The 17,746-nt window shown below is 34.6% G+C and overlaps 1 non-coding gene across 1 annotated transcript; it reads left to right on the top strand.

Moving 5' to 3' along the window:
- The first annotated feature begins 8,984 nt into the window (after positions 1 to 8,984).
- On the top strand, positions 8,985 to 9,090 carry LOC114580761. Its single transcript, XR_003702325.1, has one exon. It is a non-coding gene; the product is annotated as a small nucleolar RNA R71 (small nucleolar RNA).
- Positions 9,091 to 17,746: the final 8,656 nt, after the last annotated feature.

Genomic DNA, 17,746 nt, shown 5'->3' with positions numbered 1-17,746 from the left:
TTGGGGGGGGGGTTCTATAGGTAGGGGGGAAGGTTTTGTATAGCGTTTAAGGGGTGGGTTAAGGTTTTGTTTATTTTTTTTGGAAGTTTGTTTGGGGTTTATTTTTTGTTTTTAGGGTAATTGAGGAGTGTAGTATGTGTTTTTTTGGTTTTTTTTTGGTTTTGATAGTTTTGGGTTGTATTTTTAATTGGAGTTGAGTTTTGTTTTGTTAGGTTGTTTTGGGGTTTGTGTTAGTTGGGTGTTTTGTGGTTGATTAGTTTTTGGTGGGGGTTTTTGTGGTAATGGTTTTATGTTTGTTGGTATTTTGGGTGGGTTTATTAGTAGGGTGTTTTTTTTGTTTTTGGGGTTTTTGGTTTGGGGGGGAAGGTTTGTTTTTTTTGTATTTTTTTGGTGGGTAGGGTTTTTGTGTATGTTGGGAGTTTATTGTTAGTGAGTGTTGTTTTATGGGGAAGAGTGTAGGGGGTATTGGGTGTTTTTGGGGGTTGGTTTGTGGGGTAGTGTTTTTTTTAGGGAGGTTTTTTTGTTATGTATTTATGGTGGTAGTTTGGTGTTTTATTTTTTAGTGGAGGAGGTTTTTAAAATGGGTAAATCAGTTTTTGGGCGTTAGTAGGTTATGTTTTGTCATGTTTGGTTTTTTTTTAATAGGCGTTTAATTTATTGTGTAGTTGGGGGGTGGTTTTATGGGGGGTTTTTGGTTTTTTGAAGTTGGGTTAAGTTTATTGTAGAAGGGGGGTTATTTAAGTTTTGTTGTGGTTTTTAGTTTTTTTAATAGGTAGGGGGTTTATTATAATTTAATTTATTTTAGGGGGGGAGGGTATTTTTGTTTTTAAGGGGTTAGGGGGGTTGGTTGTGTTTTTTATTGTTTTTGTGGGTTTAGTTTTATTTTTTTGTACAGTTGGTGGGGGTGGGGTATTTTTTTTGTTGAGTAGAGTGGGTTTATGAGTTTATAGTTAAATAGGGGTTTTTATTTATTTTTTGAGGTATTTTTTGGTGGGGGGTGTTAATTAAGTTTTATATGTTTGGTTTTTTTTTTTGGTTCATTTTAGGGAGGGTTTGGTTTAGGTTAGGGTGGTTTGGGGGAGTTGTTTTTATTTAATTGTTTGGGTTTTTGGTGGGTAGAGGTTTTTTTTTGTTTTGGTTGTTTATGGGTTTGGGGAGGTAGTGTTTGGAAGGTGAGGGTTTGTTTTTACGGTTTAAGGTTTTAGGGTTGTTTGGTTTGTGTTTTTTAGGTGTTTTTGGAGTAGGTTTAGTTGTTTGGAGGGGTAAGTTTGTTGTTATGTTTATTTGGTTGTGTTAGGGTATTTGGAGGGGGGTTTTTTTTTGGGGTTTTTGTGGTTTGTTTTGTGTGGGGGTGTGAGGGGGAGGAGGTTGGGGGTGGTTGGGAGGGTTTTAGGTTTGAGAGGGTAGGTGTTTGTTGTTGGGTTTTTTTAGGTGGGAAGTATTTTAATGGGTTAGTAGTGGGTGTTAGGTGTTGTTTGAAGTTTAAGTTAGTTGTTGTTTTGTTAGGTGGTTGTGGTTTTGGGAGTGTTGTTTATTTTTTTAGGGTGGGTTTTGGTTGGGGGTGAGTAGGGGGGGGTATTTTGTGTTGGTAATTTTTTAGGGGTTTGTGGGGTTTGGTGTTTGTGGGGTGTTAGGGTAAGGGTGGGGGTGGTTACATTTTTTAAGGGTTTAAGGTTTTTGGTTAGTTATTTTTAAAGGGTGAGGGTTGTTAATAAAGGGTATATTTTTTGTGTGTTGTGGTTTTATTTATTTTGTGGTTTTGGTGGTGGTAAAGTTTTGTGTGTTGTGGTGTTGGGGGGGTGTTTGTTATAATTAAGGTGGGTGGGTAGGTTTTTGTTATGTTTTGGTTTTTTAAGTTTTGGTGTGTTTTGGGGGGTTTTAGTAGGGGTTTAGTTATTTTTTAGGTTGTGTTAGGTTTTTTGTATTTTTTGGTTTGGTTAGGGGGGGGGGGGTTTTTATATTTTGGAAGTTGAGGTTTTTTAGGTGTTTGTTTTGGGAATTTTTGAGTTTATTTTTGGGTTTTGGTTGAGTTTGTTTTTTAGGGGTTTGGTTAATAATGGTTTCGGGTTGGGGGGTGTGGGGTTGGTTAAGTTTTGTTGTTGTAGTTATTAGGTATTAGTTGTTAGGAGGTATTTTAAGGTTTTTTTTTTTTTTTTTGTTTGTTTTTTTATATTTTTTTGGTAGAGGAGTGGGTAAGTTGTTTGGTTGTTGTTTGTATTTTTTGGTTTGGGGGAAGGTTTGGTTGGTATGGGTGTTTTATTTTTGGGTTTGTTGGGGGGTAATATGTTTTTTGGGGTTTATTTTTTTGGGGGTTGTTTATGTTGTAGTGAAAGTGTTAGCGGTTTAACTGTTGTTGTTTCGGGTTTAGGGGTAGGGTATTTGAGAGGAGTGGGGGTAGGGTGGTTTAGTTTGTTGGTTTCTTTTTGTTTTGGTGTTTGGAGTTAATGTGTTATTTAATTTTGGTATTGTTTGGTGTTGGTTGTTAAGTTCATGGAAGGGGTGTTGGTTTGGGAGTTTTTTTTGGGTAAGGGTGGTTTGTGGAGGTTGGGTTTTTGTTGGGTTTGTTGAGGTATGGTTAAGTTTGGGTGGGTTGGTGGTTTTTGTTGGGGTATAAGGAAGTTGGAAGTGGTTTTTTGGAGTTTTTAAGTTAGTTTAGGGGTTTGAGTTTTTGGTTGTTTTTTTGTTAAGGGTTAGTTTGGTTGTTATGGGGTTTAGTGGTATTTTTTGTTGGAGTTTAATTATTTTTTAAATTTGTTGTAGGGGGAGTTTTTTGTTTTGTAGGGTTTGGTTTTGGAGTGGAGGAGTTGAGAGGTGGTTTTTTTGTGGTTTAGGTTTACGTTTTTGTAGTTTATATAGTTGTTTGGGGGGGAGTTAGGTTGTGGTTTATAGTTATATCTTGTGTTTGAGGTTTTGGAGGGTGGGTTTTTGGGTGGGGTCTGTGGTATTTGTTTTTGTGTGTTAATCGTGGGGTTTTTTTTTAGTGTTTGGGGTATGGTATAATTTGTTTGAGGTTGGTAGGGGTTTTTTAGGTTTGGTGGTTTTTGTGTTTGTGTGTGTGGTGGTAAAAGTTTGGGGGTTGGTTTTGGGTGGTATTGTGGTTAGGTTTTTTGGGTAGTTGGAGTTTCAGGTTTTGAGTGTGTTTAAGTTGGTGTGGGGTAGGTTGAGGGTTTTTGGAGTGGGTAGGTTATGGGGGTGTTATTGGGGGGTGGTTATTAGTTATTTAAGGTTTGTGGTGTTCTCCGTTAAGGGGTTGTTTGTTGTGGAAGTTAGAGTTTTTTGTTAGGGGTTAAGGGGTTTGGTGTTTTTAAGGGGTTGCGTTAGGTTGGGTTTGTTGTAAGGAGGGTGTTTATAGGGGTTTTTGTTAGTGTTGTGAGGTAGGTTTTTTAAGTTTTTTTTTTAGGGGTTTTTTTGTTTACGTATTGTTAGGTGGGGAGGGGGTGTGGTTGTTGTGCGTTTGGTGGTGAGGGGTTTTGAGTTTTGTTGTTTTTATTTGTTTTGTTAGGGGTGTTGGTTTTAGGGGGTTAATTTTTGGGGGTGGTTTGTTTGTGCAGTAGGGGGTGGTTTGTGATTTGTTTGTTTTTTTTTAGTTTTGTTAAGGTGTTGGTTTTTAAGGTTTGGGGGATTGTTTAAGGTTTTATTGAGAGTTTTGTGAGAGGGGGTTTGTGTAGTGGGTGGGGTTTTTTGGGTTATAATTTAGTAGTGTGGTGGTTGGGTTTTATGGTATGGTGGTTTGGTTGGGTATTGAGAAGTAGTTTTTATGGTTTTTTTTGTTTATAAAGATGGGGTTATCCACGCAAGATGTGTCCTATAGTGGATAGTGCAAGTGTGGGATATGTAGCATAAATGGCCATAAGAGTAACACCTAACACCAAGAAAAAGATTCACTAATCTATAAATGTTATGGCGTCTCTTCCTAGGGTTATATAATGCATATTGTGTTAATAACTTTTTCCTTGTGTCAGAGTAGGTGATGTTTTATTATTTTGAAGTGCATTTATTTTTTCCACTAGAAATTTATTTGCACTTTCTAGAATATATGTTTCAATTTTCAATGCATGCTCACTATCATCAACCTCTGTTACATATACCTCTAGTGTCTTATATGAATTTTCTATTTCAATTTGTGATATTTTTAAGGAAACATATGCACTGGATAAATCAATATGTTTCTTATTTATTGCATCATATTCATTAAGTAAAGTCATGTGATCATTATCTAAGTTTGATTGCTTAGTAATCAAACTAGCATGCTCTTTTGCATATTAGAAAATTCAGTTTTCAAGTTAGTATACATCTTCTTAAGTTTCCTATACGAATCAAGATTTTTTTTTTTTTTTTGAAATACTAAATAATTCATCATAGAAAAGTTGACATACCTCATCTTGATATTGATTGGCTAATATTATTGTTAGCCATAATAAACATGTATGTTGCCTTCTCCACTGCTTCTTGTTTTGAAGATTCTGAGTGGGAGTCAGCCCAAAATGACTTCTATGTCATATTCTCCCCCTTCCTTAATTTTGCCTTTTCTTCACCATTCTCCTTGACAATGTGAGTTTTCAAGTTTGGGAAGCCTATTAAGAGATGTCCTGGTTTCCTGCTCAAAAAAATTTTATGTTAGATGGCGCTTTAAAATTTCTATCACTTTACCTTTATTCCATTATTATTGATGACATCTTTGCTTCCACTTTAAAAACATTTTTGAACTGGTGACTAATCAATGTAAGGTCATCATCCTCCTTTGCTATAGAACTATCACAGTTAGAATCATTTTCTTTAAGAGCCACAATCTTCTCATTCTTTCCACCTGCATCATTTAGTCTTTGACTGATGCCCTATTTGTAGGTAATGAGTAACCCAAGCAAATTATTAATTGATTATACATTCAAATCCCTTGATTCAAAAATATAAGTAACTTTAGCATCATAAGAATATGGAAAGAAACATTAAATCTTATTAAATTTATTAGAATTAGAAAGTTCTTTACCTAGTGCTTACAAGGATGTCACTATCTGGGTAAACCTAGTGTACATTTCAGATACACTCTCGCTAGGTTTCATGCAAAATTTTTTGTTGTCATGTTATAAAATATTTAGCTTAAACTATTTAACTTCACTAGTTCCCTCATATGTAATGCATAGTTTATCCCATATCTCCTTCCCCATAGTACAAGTCGATACTCACATATAATCCTCATACTTCAAAGAATATGAAAATAATTTAAACATTCAACATTTAATTATGTGAGTTCTCTTTTCTAATAACTCCATTTAGTAAAGGGAATATCAATTTTGACACTATTAACTACATGAGGTGGAATTGAATAACCAGTTTGAATCATAAACCAAATTCTTTAGTCAATGGATTTCAATAATGTAGACATGCAAATTTTTTAGAAGTTGAATGGGATGTTTTCAAACAAAGGTGGATAGTTATAGAATAACCCTTGTAGTATTCCTATTACAAAAATGTATCATTAGATTTATACTTGAAGATTTTAAATTTTATATTTCCAGACCCACTCTTATACAACTTGAAAGTCTAAGGAGGTTATGAAACCTCAATGAATTAGCCTGAGGAGGACCAAGAGTGGGGGTGAATTGTTTATTTAAAAATTCCTCAACAAAAATACTATTATGTATTTTTCTAAAAAATATATATATTTTAAAACTAATCCAAATAATTTTCTTAAAAATGTGCGGAAGCAATTGAGAATTTAAAATACTTTTTCAAAGCATGAGAGTTATTCTTTTTGTAAACCATAACCTATTCTAATTGTAATTGATTATAAATATTAAAATATGGGCAGTAAATTCAACTTGCAGATAATAGAAAAAATAAATTATAGAAAATTAGTAGCGAAAAGGAAAAAGCACACCATAAATTTTTATATTAGTTCGGTCAACCTTGACATACGTCCACTCCCCACCAAAGTTCTCTGCTCTAGGTATTTCTCTAAACTAATTGTCTATCCTTTTGCACCCAAAGCAAGGCTGAGAAGTCCTTATAAAAATCCCTTCAACTAACCCTAGAACGTTAGAGTGCTAGAAGCTATGTCACCCTCCTGGTGATAGTAGTGAACCTTCAATCTTCTTCTTCCTCCTATAGAAGGAAGAGAACCTCATCCCGTTTTCTCCCCCTTGGAGAATGTAGAGAACCTAAAGTACTTAACTTTGAAGCCTCTCTCCGAAGAGAAACTTCAAGGACTCACTAGGCCATAGGAGGAATCAAGGTGGAAGCAAGCATGGAGCAACCATATAAACCCCTCACACTACTTCTCCCTCACGCTAAACCTCCTTTCTTCTTCCTATCTTGTGAAGAGCTCTCAAAAAATATTTTCTCTAATAGTTCCTTCAATAGCTAACCACTCCTCTCTTTTTCAAAAAGATTTTTAAAACATTGCTTGAGTATTGGTCATCAAAAACCCTAAAAATTCAAGTTGGTTATCTATGTTCATACAGAATGATTTATATTTGTACATTATGAAACGTTCTAAAATTGTCATTTAGAAAAAAAAAATCATATTTTACAAATATATCGTACAATACAATCATGAGATTATAGTATGATATATTTAATTTCTCTATATTCATACATGAGGATACCTGGGATGATTGAAAATTGTCTCTGTTAGTCATTCCTTATTGTTCTTATTGTACATTACAATAAGTTGATTTCTAATAAGTCATCTAGTATGATGTATTAATTGTGAAGTATGATTAGTTCAATAATCATAATTTTATTTGGTACGATCTTTATGATGACCAAATTTCATCTCTATCAATTATTTTGTATGATCAAAATCATACAGAACAATCTACTATCATTAATTAAACCATAATTTGATTGACTAATTATGGGGGATAATGTATGAAAGATTTCAAAATATCATACAGTATGATTCATACAATATGATTCAGATCATATAGTATGATTTGTTCAAAAATTATTTTTTCAATTTATTACTTAATTTTCCTCGCGGGTAGGGTTTACTAATCAAAATGAATTGTATAGTACGATAAGCATCATACAATATGATTAGTTCACAAAAATTAATGATTAAATTAGTCGTTAAATTTTATTTTCCAAAATTTAATCATACAATATACTTATATATCATATATAACGATTAGTTTAAAAAAATTATCTTAAATTTTCTTCACACCACTTATGTGTGTGTACAATCACTAATTGTGTACACCCTTATATGGCCAGACTCAATAAATAGAAAATTATTAGAAAATTAAAATTACAAACTCTTTCTGACTTGACATCCTATTCTATCCAAGCTTGAGTCTTCAGTAGTCTTGAGCAAGGTATGATTTCCTAAAATGTTAGTGCACATAGACAAAAAATAATATCCAACATTTATCCTAAGAGGAATAAAAAACTCAAGCAAAAATATTTGTTATCATCAAAATCTCAAGCTTGGGATCCTAGATTGCAATATATCTTAAGAGAATTACAAATAAGAAGAAATTGAAAGAAATGATAGGTTGTGAAGGAAATTAAAAATGTAATCCCCATTTTATAACTCGATGGAGCACTCAGCACTATGAGAAATGGTATCATGGAGCTCAATGTATGAACAAGATAATAAAATAGTAAAATTGATAAGTGCTACAACAATCTATGTCGCATGGCATAGAAGCACTTATTTTGGGAATTTGTAGCATCGCTTTAGAATTTTCCATCAATGTAGCATTCACATGTGTAAGCACAAGGGCCCTTGCATCAATAACCATCGCGATGCTATTAAAAATCTATAATATAGGTGTAATGCCATTGCGGTGTTAGTTATCAATGTCGTGGCATTTATAAAAGTTTCATAATTAAATTTATTATCGTATAATATTCTTTCGACTTGGAAGAACCAATCTTTTTGACTTGGATGGTAGGCACTGTGGTGCTCAAATAATCAGCATCGTGGTGTCAATTTTTCAATCAAGTACTAATTAAAAATGAGCATTTCTCGAGGTTTAATGTTGTACTGCTTTTTTTTTTTAAATTCAACTCTTAAGAGAGCAATGTTATTGAATTAAAATAATTAGTGCTATGGGGTGTAATTAAGTTTGTGCTCATTTCTTATTTACTAAATTTAGATCATAATTTTAATTATCATAACAAAAAAATGCAAAATATGACAAGAACAACAACATATGCAACATGACTAATGTAAATTCAAACTATTAACATGACACACTAAACCTAAATTTGGGTTGCCTTCCATAATGAGCTAAGTTTTTAATCTTCAGCATAACTTTCTTAGGCTTATCAATTTTGTTATGGTATAATACCACCATTATTCAAATGATTTTCACTTAATCTTCATATTTTTCATTTGGGTTAACTTCAATATTGCTAGGAAATAATCCAAGAGGTCTAATACCAACAAATTTTCTAATTTACTTCAATTTTAGTGTTTAGTCAGACTTGCCTAGATTTTATGTAGGTCTTGGATTAACAGCAGGTTGCTGAAGATAGTTCCAATTTACTCCTTAATTAATTTTTGATCATAATTTCATTGATTTTTACCAATAACATTATTTGACCAAATAAAATTAGGATGGTTCCTCCAACCTGGATTATATGTATTGAAGAAGGAATTATTTTGCCTTCCAATCAAATTAATTATTTCAATCACTTGCATAATGTTATTTTTAGTTAATTTTTTATCCTCCAATTACATAGATGATTCAGTTCCTAAACAAGAATTCACTCCTTTTATGCTCAACTTCTTAGAAATTGCTGCAATTTATATAGTGAATATTGATAAAGAATCAAATTCATAAATTCTTTCTACTCGCTTAGATTTACCATACCTCCAAGACACTAGAAATTATTTATAGCCATTTCCTCTATTAAAGAATTATGCTTCCTCAGATGGCTTAGACATTAATGGTCCTTTAGCTGCAGCATCTACGATTACTCTAACAGATCCGACAAATCCATTATAAAATATTTGACTAACTTATCAATCAGATAAAGTATGGTGAGGATATTTCTTTGGCATTTCCTTAAATCTCTCCCAACTCTCATAAATGAATTCTCCTTTAAAATGGGTAAAAGAAGTGATAACATTTATGTTGTAAATCTAGTTTCATGAATTATAGTTTTGATGATAGCAAACAATCCTATTTCTCTACGACTGCCTTGCCTACTAACATTTCAGGACCACAAGATCAGACGACAATCGGAACCAACTCAAGATTGGGTAGACTAGGTCTGAGTCAGTTCGTATTGTACTTTTTCCATTTCTTGAGTCAATTATAACTTTTGAGATGTTTGAAGCTATGTAACCCTACACACACACACTTGAGTGATTTTTCTGATTTTTACTCATATCGGCCTGAACAATGTTTATATCGTCCGGGATGATCAGGTTCAAAATCAAAACCTTAATTAGGGCATCATGGTTAAGGACATTTGTCATTAAGCTGATCAGCCTGGACGATATGTGTATCGGCCAGGATGATAGGCTCAATTAAGAAAGAATCAGCTGCCATGATCAGTTTAGGTATTCTTTATTTGATAAAGTCGCCCGGGACGATATCCACATCATCCTGGATGATCTAACTCAACTATGCCTAAATTAATATGGTATCTTTAGAAAGTATTAAAGGCTGATTGATTCGATCACATCATCCGAGATGATCACAAGATCGGTCAGGACGATGGCCTGGATGATTTACATCGGTCAGCATCTATTCCGGGCGATGATCTGGACGATTGACATCGGCCAGCATCTATTCCGGGCGATGATCAGGATGATTGTAATCGGTTTTAAACTAATCGGCCAGGATGATATAGAATCGGCCTGGATGATGTAACCAATTTTCTTCTAATCATCCCAAATCATCCGGGGCTGATTGAGCTTAATTTGTACTGATCGGCTAGGAAGATATTCCTATCATCCTGGATGATAATGTCAGCAAGTTGCAATTAATGAGCTATTCCGAAGCTCTTCTATTTAAGAGCTCTTGTTCAATATTTTGAATAATCGTTTACTGTTGTCTTGACCTGAGAGAGCCTGGAGGAGAGGGAAAGAGAGGGAGATAGAGAGAGGAACTTGTGAGGGGGAGTTTGTGAGAGGATTCACAAGGGTTGCTCCAAGCAAGGTTAGAAGTCATCTTTTCCGATCATCCTCTCTTATCCTTGGAAGGTTGAGAGAAGTAAGCTTCAGCAATCGATTGAGGTTCTCTTCCTACTTCAGGAGGAAGCAAAAGGAGTTGGGTTCTCTGCCTCATCGGGTCGGTGAAAAGGAGTTTTTGTAAGGGCTTCTCCGCCTTGCTGTGGGAGCAAAAGGAGAGTCATGTTTGTAATCAATACTCGGAGGGCGCCTTCGGGGAGTGGGCATAGGTCGAGTTGACTGAACCGCTATAAATCCTTGTGTTCTTTTTCTACTGCTTCCGCATTTAATTTTTTGTACTTTTATTTTCATTGTGGTGACTTTGGTTTGAGTTTTTGTGTTTTGTTTAAATAATTTTTAAAATATCAATTCACCCCCCTCTTAGTTAGCCTTGGGCTAGTTCATATGGGCCTAACATCCCTAACGAACTTTCAAGTGGTATCAGAGCGGGATTCATAAAAATTAAGTTTGAAAACTTTTTGAATTTTGATTCATGGCTAACAACGGTAATCGTAATACAAAGGAAGGATATTCTATTTCACGACCACCTTTGTTTGACAATCTTCCTTTTGATTTTTTAAAAACTCGCATGTCTTTTTTTTTACAATCAACTGATTATCGCATGTGGATGCTTGTTAAAGAAGGATATTCTCTACCTTCTCATGAACTTAATGGAATTAAAACTGAAGTACCTTTTACTGAATGGACTTTTGATGAAAGAGATTTAGCACAACTCAATGCAAAGTGTTTGAATTATTTTTCTATGCTTTAAAATATGAAGATTACATGCGTGTTTCTACTTACTCTACTAGTAAAGAGATTTGGGATAGATTGTGCATTACTTATGAAGGAACCAATGAAGTTAAACAATCTCGTTTGAATATTCTCTTGCATGATTACAAACTTTTTCATATGAAACCTTCTGAAATGATTTCTGAAATATATACTAGGTTTACTCAGATAATTACTTCTTTGCATGTCTTAGAAAGAGAACTTTCAAATTATGAAAAGTGAACAAAATTTTGAGATGTTTGCCTTCCTCTTTTGATGTTAAAATCACTTCAATTATTGAATCCAAAGATTTAAACACTTATTCGATTGACAACTTACTTGGCTCACTCATTGCTTACGAGCAAGGGGTGAATCAAAGAAATCTTGATGCATGTGAGAAATGAAAAGAGAACATTGTGGCATTGAAGGCCAACAACACAGACTTCGACTCTTCCGGGTCTGAAAGCGATGACATTGCCTTAATCACAAGGCAATTCAAAAGCTTTCTAAGGAAAAAACAAAAGCATCATCAGAATTGGAGAAAAGGTAAAGATAATAAAAATTCTAAAGGCTCTCCTAATATTGTTTTTTTTGAATGCAGGAAGCCTAGACATGTGAAAGCTGATTGCCCTACACTTAAGTCTCACTCAAGCAAGGAAAAGGGTGACGAGAAACCCAAGTTCATGAAGGACAAAAAGAGACTTCAAAAGGCATTCTGGGCAGACTCTACAACTGATTCATCTGAGACTGAACCTGGAGATGAGACAACAAACTTGTGCTTAATAGCAGAAAATCATCTTAATCAAAAAGAAGCATGTGAACTAACCTATGACCAACTGTGAAGTTTCTAAAAAAATTCATGCATCATATAAAAATTTAAGAAAACTCATGCTAGTTTGAAATTGGAGCTTTTGAATTTACAAAAAGAGCATAAAATTTTTATTAAAGATCATTCAATAATTGATTCAAATCACATGGCCCTACTTGATGAATTTGATGAGTTAAATAAAAGCATTCTGAATTAATTGATTAGCATGATTCATTAAAAGCTTCACAGACCTCACTTGAATCTGATTTTAAGAAATCTAAATAGATAGAGCAAAATTTGAGAATTGACAATGATGCTTTAGAAAGTACTAACTTGAGGTTTAAAGATGAATTGGATACACTTAAGAGAAATTGGAAAAAACCCACATTTGATCTAAAGCCAAGACCTAGGAAGAGGCATTATAACCCAACCATTTAAGAAATCCTTTTCTTGGTGTTAGTTATTTTTCATGTGGCATGCTAGGACACATCTCACATACTTGCACTGTTCACCGTAGTATAAATTGGGTGTGGAGACCCAAATTGCATGATTCACAGTATAGCGCACATGCATTGCATTCTACTTTTCATGAGAAGGGACCCAAATCTGTTTGGGTTCCTAAATCTGACATTTGATGATTTTGTAGGCAAGCTTTCACAAAAGGCCTCATGAGAGCATGTGGTACCTGGACAGCGGATGCTCTCGACATATGACTGGCGATGCCAATTAATTCATTTTTTTGGAGACCAGAACAGGAGGCAAGGTTACTCTTGGAAACAACACCATTAGGAAGGTGGTAGGCGCAGGTATAATTGGTAATTCCAAGAATCTTATGATTGAAAATATTTTTTGTATAGATGGATTAAAACACAACCTGCTCAGCATCGGTCATCTTTGCGACAAGGGATTCATCATACAATTTTTTACAAATTCAAGCATTATAAGCTTAAGTAACAACACGATTTTGCAGGGAAAGCAAATCAACAACATTTATATGCTTGATTTAAATAACATTGAATGCACTGCTTCATTTTTCTTAAAAACTATTATTGATGATTCATGTTGTGGCACAGGAGATTATGTCATGCAAGTATGAAAACCCTTCGGAAAGTAACCCAAAAAGACCTAGTTAGAGGAGTTCCCAAGCTTAAGTTTTCTAAAGACCACCTTTCCGATGCCTGCCAATTAGGAAAGCAAGTCCACTTCACTTTTCACCCCACTAATGACATTAGCACCTCTAGACCTTTAGAAGTCCTTCACATGGATTTGTTTGGACCCATTAGCACTGCCAGTTTGGGAGGAATAGTCTATGGTTTTGTAATTTTCGATGACTACTCGAAGTTCACTTGGATTATATTTCTATCACACAAAAATGAGTCTTTTGAGGAGTTTAGAAACTGTTTTACTTGGATTCAGAAAAAGCTAGGTTGTGAGATCTTGATCATCCATAGTGACCATGGGGGAGAGTTTGAAAATGAGAGATTTGCAGCTTTTTTTAGGACAAGGGGATTAGCCAAAACTTCTCAGCTCCTAGGATCCCTCAGCAGAATGGGGTAGTCGAAAGGAAGAACCGGACCTTAGTGGAAGCCTCTAGAGACATGCTTGCTGAGTATTCACTTCCAAAATACTTTTGGGCTGAAGCGGTTAACATAGCTTGTTATTTGTTGAATAGGGTGAATGTTAGAGCCAAATTAGATAAGACACCCTATGAAATCCTTAAAGGTAGGACACCCAATCTTTCCCACCTTCATGTCTTTGGTTGTAAGGTTTTTATTCACAACAATGGGAAGTCTCACTTAAAAAAATTTGATCCAAAATCTGATGAAGGAGTGTTCTTATGATATTCTAGTGTTGGAAAGTCTTTCAGGGTGTTTAATAAGAGGACTTTGATGGTGGAAGAGACTACACATGTAATGTTTGATGAATATGATCCTAGAAAGAATAGAGTTGAGGATGATGATGATGTTGGAGAGATTACCACTGGAGTAGAAATTTTGGAGAAGGGAGTAGAACACCAAAACACTGAAGGAGTAGGAGATGTTACCCAATGAGTAGAAAATGTAGATCTGGAGAAAAGGGTTGAACCTTCACACACCTTGCCTATAGATTGGAGATAATCTTCGAGTCACCCTAAAGATTTGATCTTAGGAGACCCTTCTAATGGAGTTAGGACTAGACATGGACTTAGGAATGAAGTGAACCACTCTACCTTTATCTCAATGACTGAACCCACCAACATAAACCAAGCCCTTTCTGATGAGTTTTGGATATTAGCCATGTAGGAGGAGTTGAACCAATTTATTAGGAATAATGTTTAGGAGCTTGTAGAAATACCTAAAGGACAAAGTGTAGTTGGAACCAAGTGAGTCTTTAAGAATAAGGTGAATGATTCTGGAGTGGTGGTAAGGAATAAAGCAAGATTTATGACTAAGGGGTATAACCAAATAGAAGAAATAGATTTTGAGGAGACTTTTGCCCCTGTAGCTAGATTGGAAGCCATTAGAGTACTATTAGCCTTTTCCTGTTATAAGAGATTTAAGCTTTTTCAAATGGACGTTAAGAGTATCTTTTTTAAATGGGGAAATAAAAGAGGATGTGTTTGTAGAACAACCCCCAGGTTTTGAGAGTTCCCAATTTCCAAATCATGTTTTAAATTAAAAAAAAAGGTCTTATATGGTTTAAAGCACGCACCCAGAGCTTGGTATGAGAGGCTTAACATATTCTTACTAGAAAGGAATTTATTAAGGGGATTGTAGACACCACCCTTTTTCTGAGAGAAGTAGGAGATGATTTGCTCATTATTCATATTTATGTGGATGACATACTTTTTGGATCTTCTGATAAGAGACTATGTGATGAGTTTTCTATAAAATGAGTAAAGAGTTTGAGATGAGTATGATGGGAGAGTTGTCCTACTTTTTGGGATTTAGTATAAGACAATTAGATGATGGAACCTTTTTAAATCAATCAAAATACATAAATGACATTTTGAAAAAGTATGAGATGGATAAAGCCAAACCAATTAATACTTCCATGACCTCCAGTGTTCCGTTGGATAAGGATCCAAGTGGTAAGTCTGTGATCAGAAGAAGTACATAGGCATGATTGGATCTTTACTTTACTTGACTACTAGCCGACCTAATATAATGTTTGGCATTTATCTTTGTGCTAGATTTCAAGCTGACCCTAAGGAATCCCACCTGACTGCAGTTAAGAGAATTCTTAGATACCTTTTAGAAACCCAAAGCTTAGGAATCCGGTACCCCAGGCACAACACTTCTTTTAAGATTATTGGATATTCTGATTCTGATTTTGCAGGATGTAAGGTGGATAGAAAAAGCACTTCTGAAACTTGCCAATTCATATGACATTCTTTGGTATCCTGGTTTAATAGAAAACAAAACTCTATTGCACTTTCCACTGCTAAAGCTGAGTACATTGCTTTAGAAGTTGTGTAGCCCAAGTCCTTTGGTTAAAACAGCAGGTACTTGATTTAGGATTACCTGTAGGCACCATCTTAATTTTTTGTGACAACACTAGTGCCATCTGCATTTCTAAGAATCATATCCAACATTCAAGGACTAAGCACATTGACATTATACATCACTTTATTAGAGACCATGTGACTAAGGGAGACATTGAGTTACACCATGTGGCGACTGAGAATCAATTGACTGACATCTTTACTAAACCATTGGCCTTCAACACTTTCAACTCTTTAAGGACCAGATTGGGTGTGATTGACATAAATGTATGAACTTGATTACTACTGATTTTGTTTATCTGCTTTTCTTTTTTCTTCTTTCTTCTTCTTTTCTTTTTCTTTTCTTCTTTTATTATTATTTTTTGCTTTATTTTTTAGTTTACTCAAATTTATTTTTTCTAAAATCATCGCTGAAGTGATATCATATGCCTTGTTCTTATTTTTAAAAATTTATAGTCAATGTTTTACATCTCTTAAATCTGTTAAAGGGTAAAAATATACCGCTGATTGTGTCTCTTTCTCTAAACTACTTTAGTGGTATAGTTTTCTTTTCTAATCAATAGTCTATCTCAAATTAACAAATGGATTATGCAATTAAGATCTTTTCTACCTTGCTACAGTAAATCTATCTTATATTTATAATGATCAAAGTTTTTATGTCACATCAAGATTCTTTGTTATCCTGTCATTGCATTTCTTCATATGATTTTTTATTCTGTTATGTGGTTTGTTTTTCCATATATTAGAGAGTGAGTTTTATCTTCTCTAATATCTGAAAGATATACTCACAACTAAGATTATTTAAGAGTTCTTTGAAAGAGAATCTAGCTTGCAAAAATTTAAAAAAGTGGCCAATAATGCCAAAAAATAAAAGATGTGCAATGACGCCAAATTAAAAAAAAAAGATACAAAGTGTATCAAAAATCAAAAGATGTGCAAAGCACCATTCAATTGACAAGAGGCATAAAATGAGCCCATCAAAAGAAAGCTCTCCTCTCTTTTAAAAACTTTTAAAATTTAGAAGAATTTATATATCACTTGAGAAAATCAAATCCTTGATTTCGACTTTTGCGATTGTGACAAAATTACTTTGATACATTATTCTAAAAGATATTTTTTCTTAAACCAAGTAGTGAACGAATCTCTTTTTCATAACCAATTGAATTTTTTGAGTTAGGTTTTTTATTTCAAAAGGCAATTTTACCCTAAAAGAAAATCTGAGCTAAGGGTAAACATGATCAGATACTTTACCACTTTTTCAAATTTTTTAACTCATTAATTTACAAGTCTTTAAAATAAATCACATGGAAACCATTTCATATTCATTCCATGAAAAAAGGGAGATCTTTTTGCTTTACTTTCCTCCTCTTTTTTGTGATGACAAAAGGGGGAGAAGCCTGTACTGGTTGATTTATTTTTTTATTATCAAAAAATATGAGTTTGTCTTCATCAAAAAGGGGGAGATTGTTGCAAATCTATTTTTATGAATTATGGTTTTGATGATAGCAGACAATCCTATTTCTCTACGACTGCCTTGCCTACTAATATTTCAGGACCACAAGATCAGACGACAATCGGAACCAGCTCAAGATTGGGTACACTAGGTCTGAGTTAGTTTGTATTGTACTTTTTCCCTTTCTTGAGTCAATTGTAACCTTTGAGGTGTCTGATGCTAAGTAACCCTACACACACACACTTGAGTGATTTTTCTGTCTGAATTAGTGTTTTTTGATTTTTACTCATATCAGCCTGGACAATGTTTATATCGTCCGGGATGATCAGGTTCAAAACAGAAACCCTAATCAGGGCATCATGGTTAAGGAAGCCGTCATTAAGCTGATCGGCCTGGATGATATGTGTATTAGCCAGAACGATAGGCTCAATTAAGAAAGAATCAGCTGCCATGATCAATTTAGGTATTCTTTATTTTAGGAAGTCGGCCGGGACGATATCCATATCGTTTTGGATGATCTAACTCAATTATGCCTAAATTAATCTGGTATCTTTAGAAAGCATTAAAGGCTGATTGATTCAATCATATCGTCCAGGACGATTGTAGGATCGGCCAGGATGATAGCCTGGATAATTGACTTTGGCTAGCATCTATTCTGGGTGATGATCTTGACGATTGACATCGGCCAGCATCTTTTCCGAGCGATGATCAGGATGATTGTAATCAGTTTTAAACTAATCGGCCAGGATGATATCGCATCGGCCTGGACGATGTAACCAATTTTCTTCTAATCATCCCAAATCGTGCCGAGCCGATTGAGCTTAATTTGTTCTGATCGGCCAGGATGATATTCCTATCATCCTGGATGATAATGTCGGCAAGTTGCAATTAATAAGCTATTCTGAAGCTCTTCTATTTAAGAGCTCTTGTTCAACATTTTGAATAATCTTTTGCTGATGTCTTGACCTGAGATAGCCTAGAGGAGAGAGAGAGAGAGAGAGAGAGAGGAACTTTTGAGGGGGAGTTTGTGAGAGGATTCACAAAGGTTGCTCCAAGCAAGGTTCCAAGTCATCTTCTCCGATCGTCGTCCCTTGTCCTTGG

This window comes from Dendrobium catenatum, unplaced genomic scaffold (assembly GCF_001605985.2).
Source record: "Dendrobium catenatum unplaced genomic scaffold, ASM160598v2 fragScaff_scaffold_1242, whole genome shotgun sequence".
Lineage (NCBI taxonomy): Eukaryota > Viridiplantae > Streptophyta > Magnoliopsida > Asparagales > Orchidaceae > Dendrobium > Dendrobium catenatum.
This window is presented reverse-complemented; position numbering and strand designations above follow the sequence as displayed.